We start from the raw sequence: 7,500 nt of genomic DNA, 5'->3' as shown, positions 1-7,500 counted from the left end.
CTTGTGCTCTGCTCCGGCCTGTGAGTGCAGGGAGGCTGTGTGTGTGTGTGTGCGTGCAGTCTTCTCTGCTCCAGACTGAAAGGAGAGCTCCTTCTGTGTCTGCTGGCGGGCTGAGAGTGCATGAAACCTGCATAACTTGTGCTCTTTCTCCTTCCTGGAGGTGAGCTCGGGCCTGAGAGTGCAGTGAGGCTGTGTGAGCAGTCTGCTGTGCTCCTGAATGAAAGCAGAGTTCCTTCTGTGTCTGCTGGCGGGCTGAGGGTGCATGAAACCTGTATAACTTCTGCTCTGCTCCTTCCTGGAGGTGAGCTGGAGCCTGACAGTGCAGTGCACGGTACCTGCATAACTTGTGCTCTTTCTCCTTCCTGGAGGTGAGCTCGGGCCTGAGAGTGCAGGGAGGATGTGTGTGTGCAGTCTGCTCCGCTCCACACTGAAAGGAGCCCCTTTTCCGTCTGCTGGCGGGCTGAGAGCACATGAAACCTGCATAACTTCTTCCATTTCTCCTTCCTGGAGGTGAGCTCGGGCCTGAGAGTGCAGTCTGCTGTGCTCCAGGCTGAGTGTGCATGATACCTGGACAACTTGTGCTGTCCTCCGGCCTGTGAGTGCAGGGAGGCTGTGTGTGTGTGCGTGCAGTCTTCTCTGCTCCAGACTGAAAGGAGAGCTCCTTCTGTGTCTGCTGGCGGGCTGAGAGTTCATGAAACCTGCATAACTTGTGCTCTTTCTCCTTCCTGGAGGTGAGCTGGAGCCTGAGAGTGCAGTGAGGCTGTGTGAGCAGTCTGCTGTGCTCCTGAATGAAAGCAGAGTTCCTTCTGTGTCTGCTGGCGGGCTGAGGGTGCATGAAACCTGTATAACTTCTGCTCTGCTCCTTCCTGGAGGTGAGCTGGAGCCTGACAGTGCAGTGCACGGTACCTGGATAACTTGTGCTCTGCTCCGGCCTGTGAGTGCAGGGAGGCTGTGTGTGTGTGCGTGCAGTCTTCTCTGCTCCAGACTGAAAGGAGAGCTCCTTCTGTGTCTGCTGGCGGGCTGAGAGTGCATGAAACCTGCATAACTTGTGCTCTTTCTCCTTCCTGGAGGTGAGCTCGGGCCTGAGAGTGCAGTCTGCTCCGCTCCAGACTGAAAGCAGAGCTCCTTCTGTGTCTGCTGGCGGGCTGAGAGTGCATGAAACCTGCATAACTTGTGCTCTTTCTCCTTCCTGGAGGTGAGCTCGGGCCTGAGAGTGCAGTGCACGGTACCTGCATAACTTGTGTGCTGTGCCCCGGGCTGAGTGTGCATGATACCTGGACAACTTGTGCTGTCCTCCGGCCTGTGAGTGCAGGGAGGCTGTTTGGTGCAGTCTGCTGAGCTCCTGCCTGAAGGTGAGCTGGAGCCTGACAGTGCAGTGCACGGTACCTGGATAACTTGTGCTCTGCTCCGGCCTGTGAGTGCAGGGAGGCTGTGTGTGTGTGCAGTCTTCTCTGCTCCAGACTGAAAGGAGAGCTCCTTCTGTGTCTGCTGGCGGGCTGAGAGTGCATGAAACCTGTATAACTTCTGCCCTGCTCCTTCCTGGAGGTGAGCTGCAGCCCTAGAGTGCAGGGAGGATGTGTGTGTGCGTGTGTGCAGTCTTCTCTGCTCCAGACTGAAAGCAGAGCGCCTTCTGTGTCTGCTGGCGGGCTGAGAGTGCATGAAACCTGCATAACTTGTGCTCTTTCTCCTTCCTGGAGGTGAGCTGGAGCCTGGGAGTGCACGTGAGGCTGTGCACCTGGATGAGAGCGCAGGGAGAGAGAGAGAGAGAGAGAGAGAAAGAGAGAGAGAGAGAGAGAGAGAGAGAGAGAGAGAGAGAGAGAGAGAGAGAGAGACACTGTGTGTGTGTGTGTGTGTGTGTGTGTGTGTGTGTGTGTGTGTGTGTGTGTGTGTGTGTGTGTGTGTGTGTGTGTGCACACGCGCACTTGTGTGTGAGTGAGTGCGTGTGTATGTATGTGTGTCTGTGTGTGTGAGAGGGAGAGATACACAGACAGAGACATTGTGTGTGTCTGTGTGCGTCTGTGTGTGCCTGTGTGTGTCTGTCTGTGTGTGTCAGGGTACTGCATTTGTGACAATGTGGTCAGTAAACAGTAGCCGGTGTACCAGGGGCGTGAAACTGCGGCCGGGGTACCAGGGGCACGAAGCTGCTGCCGGGGTACCACGGGCCGCAAAGCTCGAGCCGGTGTACCAGGGGCGCGAGGCGAAAAAAAATGGCAAAGTACAAACAGGGGGCCGAGAAACACACTTCTCTCAGCGCCTGTCAGCCCGATTTCAGAAACCTGGGTTTTAAGAGGCTGCGAGCTCCAGGCAGAGGACGGCGGCGCTCCTCTCAGCCCTGCCCGGGATCAGGCACTGTTCTGGGACTGACGTGGTGCGCTGCAGCCTGTGTGAGTCCCGGTTCTCCTGTGAGAAGAAAAAAAATTGCAAAGTACAAACAGGGGACAGAGATCTCTGTCCCCTGCTTTCGCCAAACACACTTCTCTCAGGCCGTTCCAGCCCGATTTCAGAAACCCGGGTTTTAAGAGGCTGCGAGCTCCAGGCAGAGGACGGCGGCGCTCCTCTCAGCCCTGCCCGGGATCAGGCACTGTTCTGGGCCTGACGTGGTGCGCTGCAGCCTGTGTGTGTCCCGGTTCTCCAGTGAGAAGAAAAACATGGCAAAGTACAAACAGGGGACAGAGATCTCTGTCCCCTGCTTTCGCCAAACACACTTCTCTCAGCGCCTGTCAGCCCGATTTCAGAAACCTGGGTTTTAAGAGGCTGTGAGCTCCAGGCAGAGGACGGCGGCGCTCCTCTCAGCCCTGCCCGGGATCAGGCACTGTTCTGGGACTGACGTGGTGCGCTGCAGCCTGTGTGTGTCCCGGTTCTCCTGTGAGAAGAAAAAAAAAATTGCAAAGTACAAACAGGGGACAGAGATCTCTGTCCCCTGCTTTCGCCAAACACACTTCTCTCAGGCCGTTCCAGCCCGATTTCAGAAACCCGGGTTTTAAGAGGCTGCGAGCTCCAGGCAGAGGACGGCGGCGCTCCTCTCAGCCCTGCCCGGGATCAGGCACTGTTCTGGGACTGACGTGGTGCGCTGCAGCCTGTGTGAGTCCCGGTTCTCCTGTGAGAAGAAAAAAAATTGCAAAGTACAAACAGGGGACAGAGATCTCTGTCCCCTGCTTTCGCCAAACACACTTCTCTCAGGCCGTTCCAGCCCGATTTCAGAAACCCGGGTTTTAAGAGGCTGCGAGCTCCAGGCAGAGGACGGCGGCGCTCCTCTCAGCCCTGCCCGGGATCAGGCACTGTTCTGGGCCTGACGTGGTGCGCTGCAGCCTGTGTGTGTCCCGGTTCTCCAGTGAGAAGAAAAACATGGCAAAGTACAAACAGGGGACAGAGATCTCTGTCCCCTGCTTTCGCCAAACACACTTCTCTCAGCGCCTGTCAGCCCGATTTCAGAAACCTGGGTTTTAAGAGGCTGTGAGCTCCAGGCAGAGGACGGCGGCGCTCCTCTCAGCCCTGCCCGGGATCAGGCACTGTTCTGGGACTGACGTGGTGCGCTGCAGCCTGTGTGTGTCCCGGTTCTCCTGTGAGAAGAAAAAAAAAATTGCAAAGTACAAACAGGGGACAGAGATCTCTGTCCCCTGCTTTCGCCAAACACACTTCTCTCAGGCCGTTCCAGCCCGATTTCAGAAACCCGGGTTTTAAGAGGCTGCGAGCTCCAGGCAGAGGACGGCGGCGCTCCTCTCAGCCCTGCCCGGGATCAGGCACTGTTCTGGGACTGACGTGGTGCGCTGCAGCCTGTGTGAGTCCCGGTTCTCCTGTGAGAAGAAAAAAAATTGCAAAGTACAAACAGGGGACAGAGATCTCTGTCCCCTGCTTTCGCCAAACACACTTCTCTCAGGCCGTTCCAGCCCGATTTCAGAAACCCGGGTTTTAAGAGGCTGCGAGCTCCAGGCAGAGGACGGCGGCGCTCCTCTCAGCCCTGCCCGGGATCAGGCACTGTTCTGGGACTGACGTGGTGCGCTGCAGCCTGTGTGTGTCCCGGTTCTCCAGTGAGAAGAAAAACATGGCAAAGTACAAACAGGGGACAGAGATCTCTGTCCCCTGCTTTCGCCAAACACACTTCTCTCAGCGCCTGTCAGCCCGATTTCAGAAACCTGGGTTTTAAGAGGCTGTGAGCTCCAGGCAGAGGACGGCGGCGCTCCTCTCAGCCCTGCCCGGGATCAGGCACTGTTCTGGGACTGACGAGGTGCGCTGCAGCCTGTGTGTGTCCCGGTTCTCCTGTGAGAAGAAAAAAAAAATTGCAAAGTACAAACAGGGGACAGAGATCTCTGTCCCCTGCTTTCGCCAAACACACTTCTCTCAGGCCGTTCCAGCCCGATTTCAGAAACCCGGGTTTTAAGAGGCTGCGAGCTCCAGGCAGAGGACGGCGGCGCTCCTCTCAGCCCTGCCCGGGATCAGGCACTGTTCTGGGACTGACGTGGTGCGCTGCAGCCTGTGTGAGTCCCGGTTCTCCTGTGAGAAGAAAAAAAATTGCAAAGTACAAACAGGGGACAGAGATCTCTGTCCCCTGCTTTCGCCAAACACACTTCTCTCAGGCCGTTCCAGCCCGATTTCAGAAACCCGGGTTTTAAGAGGCTGCGAGCTCCAGGCAGAGGACGGCGGCGCTCCTCTCAGCCCTGCCCGGGATCAGGCACTGTTCTGGGACTGACGTGGTGCGCTGCAGCCTGTGTGTGTCCCGGTTCTCCAGTGAGAAGAAAAACATGGCAAAGTACAAACAGGGGACAGAGATCTCTGTCCCCTGCTTTCGCCAAACACACTTCTCTCAGCGCCTGTCAGCCCGATTTCAGAAACCTGGGTTTTAAGAGGCTGTGAGCTCCAGGCAGAGGACGGCGGCGCTCCTCTCAGCCCTGCCCGGGATCAGGCACTGTTCTGGGACTGACGAGGTGCGCTGCAGCCTGTGTGTGTCCCGGTTCTCCTGTGAGAAGAAAAAAAAAATTGCAAAGTACAAACAGGGGACAGAGATCTCTGTCCCCTGCTTTCGCCAAACACACTTCTCTCAGGCCGTTCCAGCCCGATTTCAGAAACCCGGGTTTTAAGAGGCTGCGAGCTCCAGGCAGAGGACGGCGGCGCTCCTCTCAGCCCTGCCCGGGATCAGGCACTGTTCTGGGACTGACGTGGTGCGCTGCAGCCTGTGTGAGTCCCGGTTCTCCTGTGAGAAGAAAAAAAATTGCAAAGTACAAACAGGGGACAGAGATCTCTGTCCCCTGCTTTCGCCAAACACACTTCTCTCAGGCCGTTCCAGCCCGATTTCAGAAACCCGGGTTTTAAGAGGCTGCGAGCTCCAGGCAGAGGACGGCGGCGCTCCTCTCAGCCCTGCCCGGGATCAGGCACTGTTCTGGGACTGACGTGGTGCGCTGCAGCCTGTGTGTGTCCCGGTTCTCCAGTGAGAAGAAAAACATGGCAAAGTACAAACAGGGGACAGAGATCTCTGTCCCCTGCTTTCGCCAAACACACTTCTCTCAGCGCCTGTCAGCCCGATTTCAGAAACCTGGGTTTTAAGAGGCTGTGAGCTCCAGGCAGAGGACGGCGGCGCTCCTCTCAGCCCTGCCCGGGATCAGGCACTGTTCTGGGACTGACGTGGTGCGCTGCAGCCTGTGTGTGTCCCGGTTCTCCTGTGAGAGGAAAAAATGGCATAGTACAAACAGGGGGCAGAGATCTCTGTCCCCTGCTTTCGCCATATCGACTTCGTTCAGGCCGTTCCAGCCCGATTTCAGAAACCCGGGTTTTAAGAGGCTGTGAGCTCCAGGCAGAGGACGGCGGCGCTCCTCTCAGCCCTGCCCGGGATCAGGCACTGTTCTGGGACTGACGTGGTGCGCTGCAGCCTGTGTGTGTCCCGGTTCTCCTGTGAGAAGAAAAAAAATTGCAAAGTACAAACAGGGGACAGAGATCTCTGTCCCCTGCTTTCGCCAAACACACTTCTCTCAGGCCGTTCCAGCCCGATTTCAGAAACCTGGGTTTTAAGAGGCTGTGAGCTCCAGGCAGAGGACGGCGGCGCTCCTCTCAGCCCTGCCCGGGATCAGGCACTGTTCTGGGACTGACGTGGTGCGCTGCAGCCTGTGTGTGTCCCGGTTCTCCTGTGAGAAGAAAAAAAATGGCAAAGTACAAACAGGGGACAGAGATCTCTGTCCCCTGCTTTCGCCAAACACACTTCTCTCAGGCCGTTCCAGCCCGATTTCAGAAACCTGGGTTTTAAGAGGCTGCGAGCTCCAGGCAGAGGACGGCGGCGCTCCTCTCAGCCCTGCCCGGGATCAGGCACTGTTCTGGGACTGACGTGGTGCGCAGCAGCCTGTGTGTGTCCCGGTTCTCCTGTGAGAGGAAAAAAAAGGCAAAGTACAAACAGGGGGTAGAGAACTGGTTTCCCTGCTTTCGCCATATCGACTTCGTTCAGGCCGTTCCAGCCCGATTTCAGAAACCTGGGTTTTAAGAGGCTGCGAGCTCCAGGCAGAGGACGGCGGCGCTCCTCTCAGCCCTGCCCGGGATCAGGCACTGTTCTGGGACTGACGTGGTGCGCTGCAGCCTGTGTGTGTCCCGGTTCTCCTGTGAGAGGAAAAAATGGCATAGTACAAACAGGGGGCAGAGATCTCTGTCCCCTGCTTTCGCCATATCGACTTCGTTCAGGCCGTTCCAGCCCGATTTCAGAAACCCGGGTTTTAAGAGGCTGTGAGCTCCAGGCAGAGGACGGCGGCGCTCCTCTCAGCCCTGCCCGGGATCAGGCACTGTTCTGGGACTGACGTGGTGCGCAGCAGCCTGTGTGTGTCCCGGTTCTCCTGTGAGAGGAAAAAAAAGGCAAAGTACAAACAGGGGGTAGAGAACTGGTTTCCCTGCTTTCGCCATATCGACTTCGTTCAGGCCGTTCCAGCCCGATTTCAGAAACCCGGGTTTTAAGATGCTGTGAGCTCCAGGCAGAGGACGGCGGCGCTCCTCTCAGCCCTGCCCGGGATCAGGCGCTGTTCTGGGACTGACGTGGTGCGCTGCAGCCTGTGTGTGTCCCGGTTCTCCTGTGAGAGGAAAAAATGGCAAAGTACAAACAGGGGACAGAGATCTCTGTCCCCTGCTTTCGCCAAACACACTTCTCTCAGGCCGTTCCAGCCCGATTTCAGAAACCCGGGTTTTAAGAGGCTGTGAGCTCCAGGCAGAGGACGGCGGCGCTCCTCTCAGCCCTGCCCGGGATCAGGCACTGTTCTGGGACTGACGTGGTGCTGTGCAGCCTGTGTGTGTCCCGGTTCTCCTGTGAGAGGAAAAAATGGCAAAGTACAAACAGGGGGCAGAGAACTGGTTTCCCTGCTTTCGCCATATCGACTTCGTTCAGGCCGTTCCAGCCCGATTTCAGAAACCCGGGTTTTAAGAGGCTGTGAGCTCCAGGCAGAGGACGGCGGCGCTCCTCTCAGCCCTGCCCGGGATCAGGCACTGTTCTGGGACTGACGTGGTGCTGTGCAGCCTGTGTGTGTCCCGGTTCTCCTG

Source organism: Lampetra planeri, unplaced genomic scaffold (genome assembly GCF_965212315.1).
Source record: "Lampetra planeri unplaced genomic scaffold, kcLamPlan1.2.h2 scaffold_314, whole genome shotgun sequence".
NCBI classification, from domain to species: Eukaryota; Metazoa; Chordata; class Hyperoartia; order Petromyzontiformes; family Petromyzontidae; genus Lampetra; species Lampetra planeri.
The sequence above is the reverse complement of the archived record's forward strand: the minus strand, read 5'-3'. Positions refer to the sequence as shown.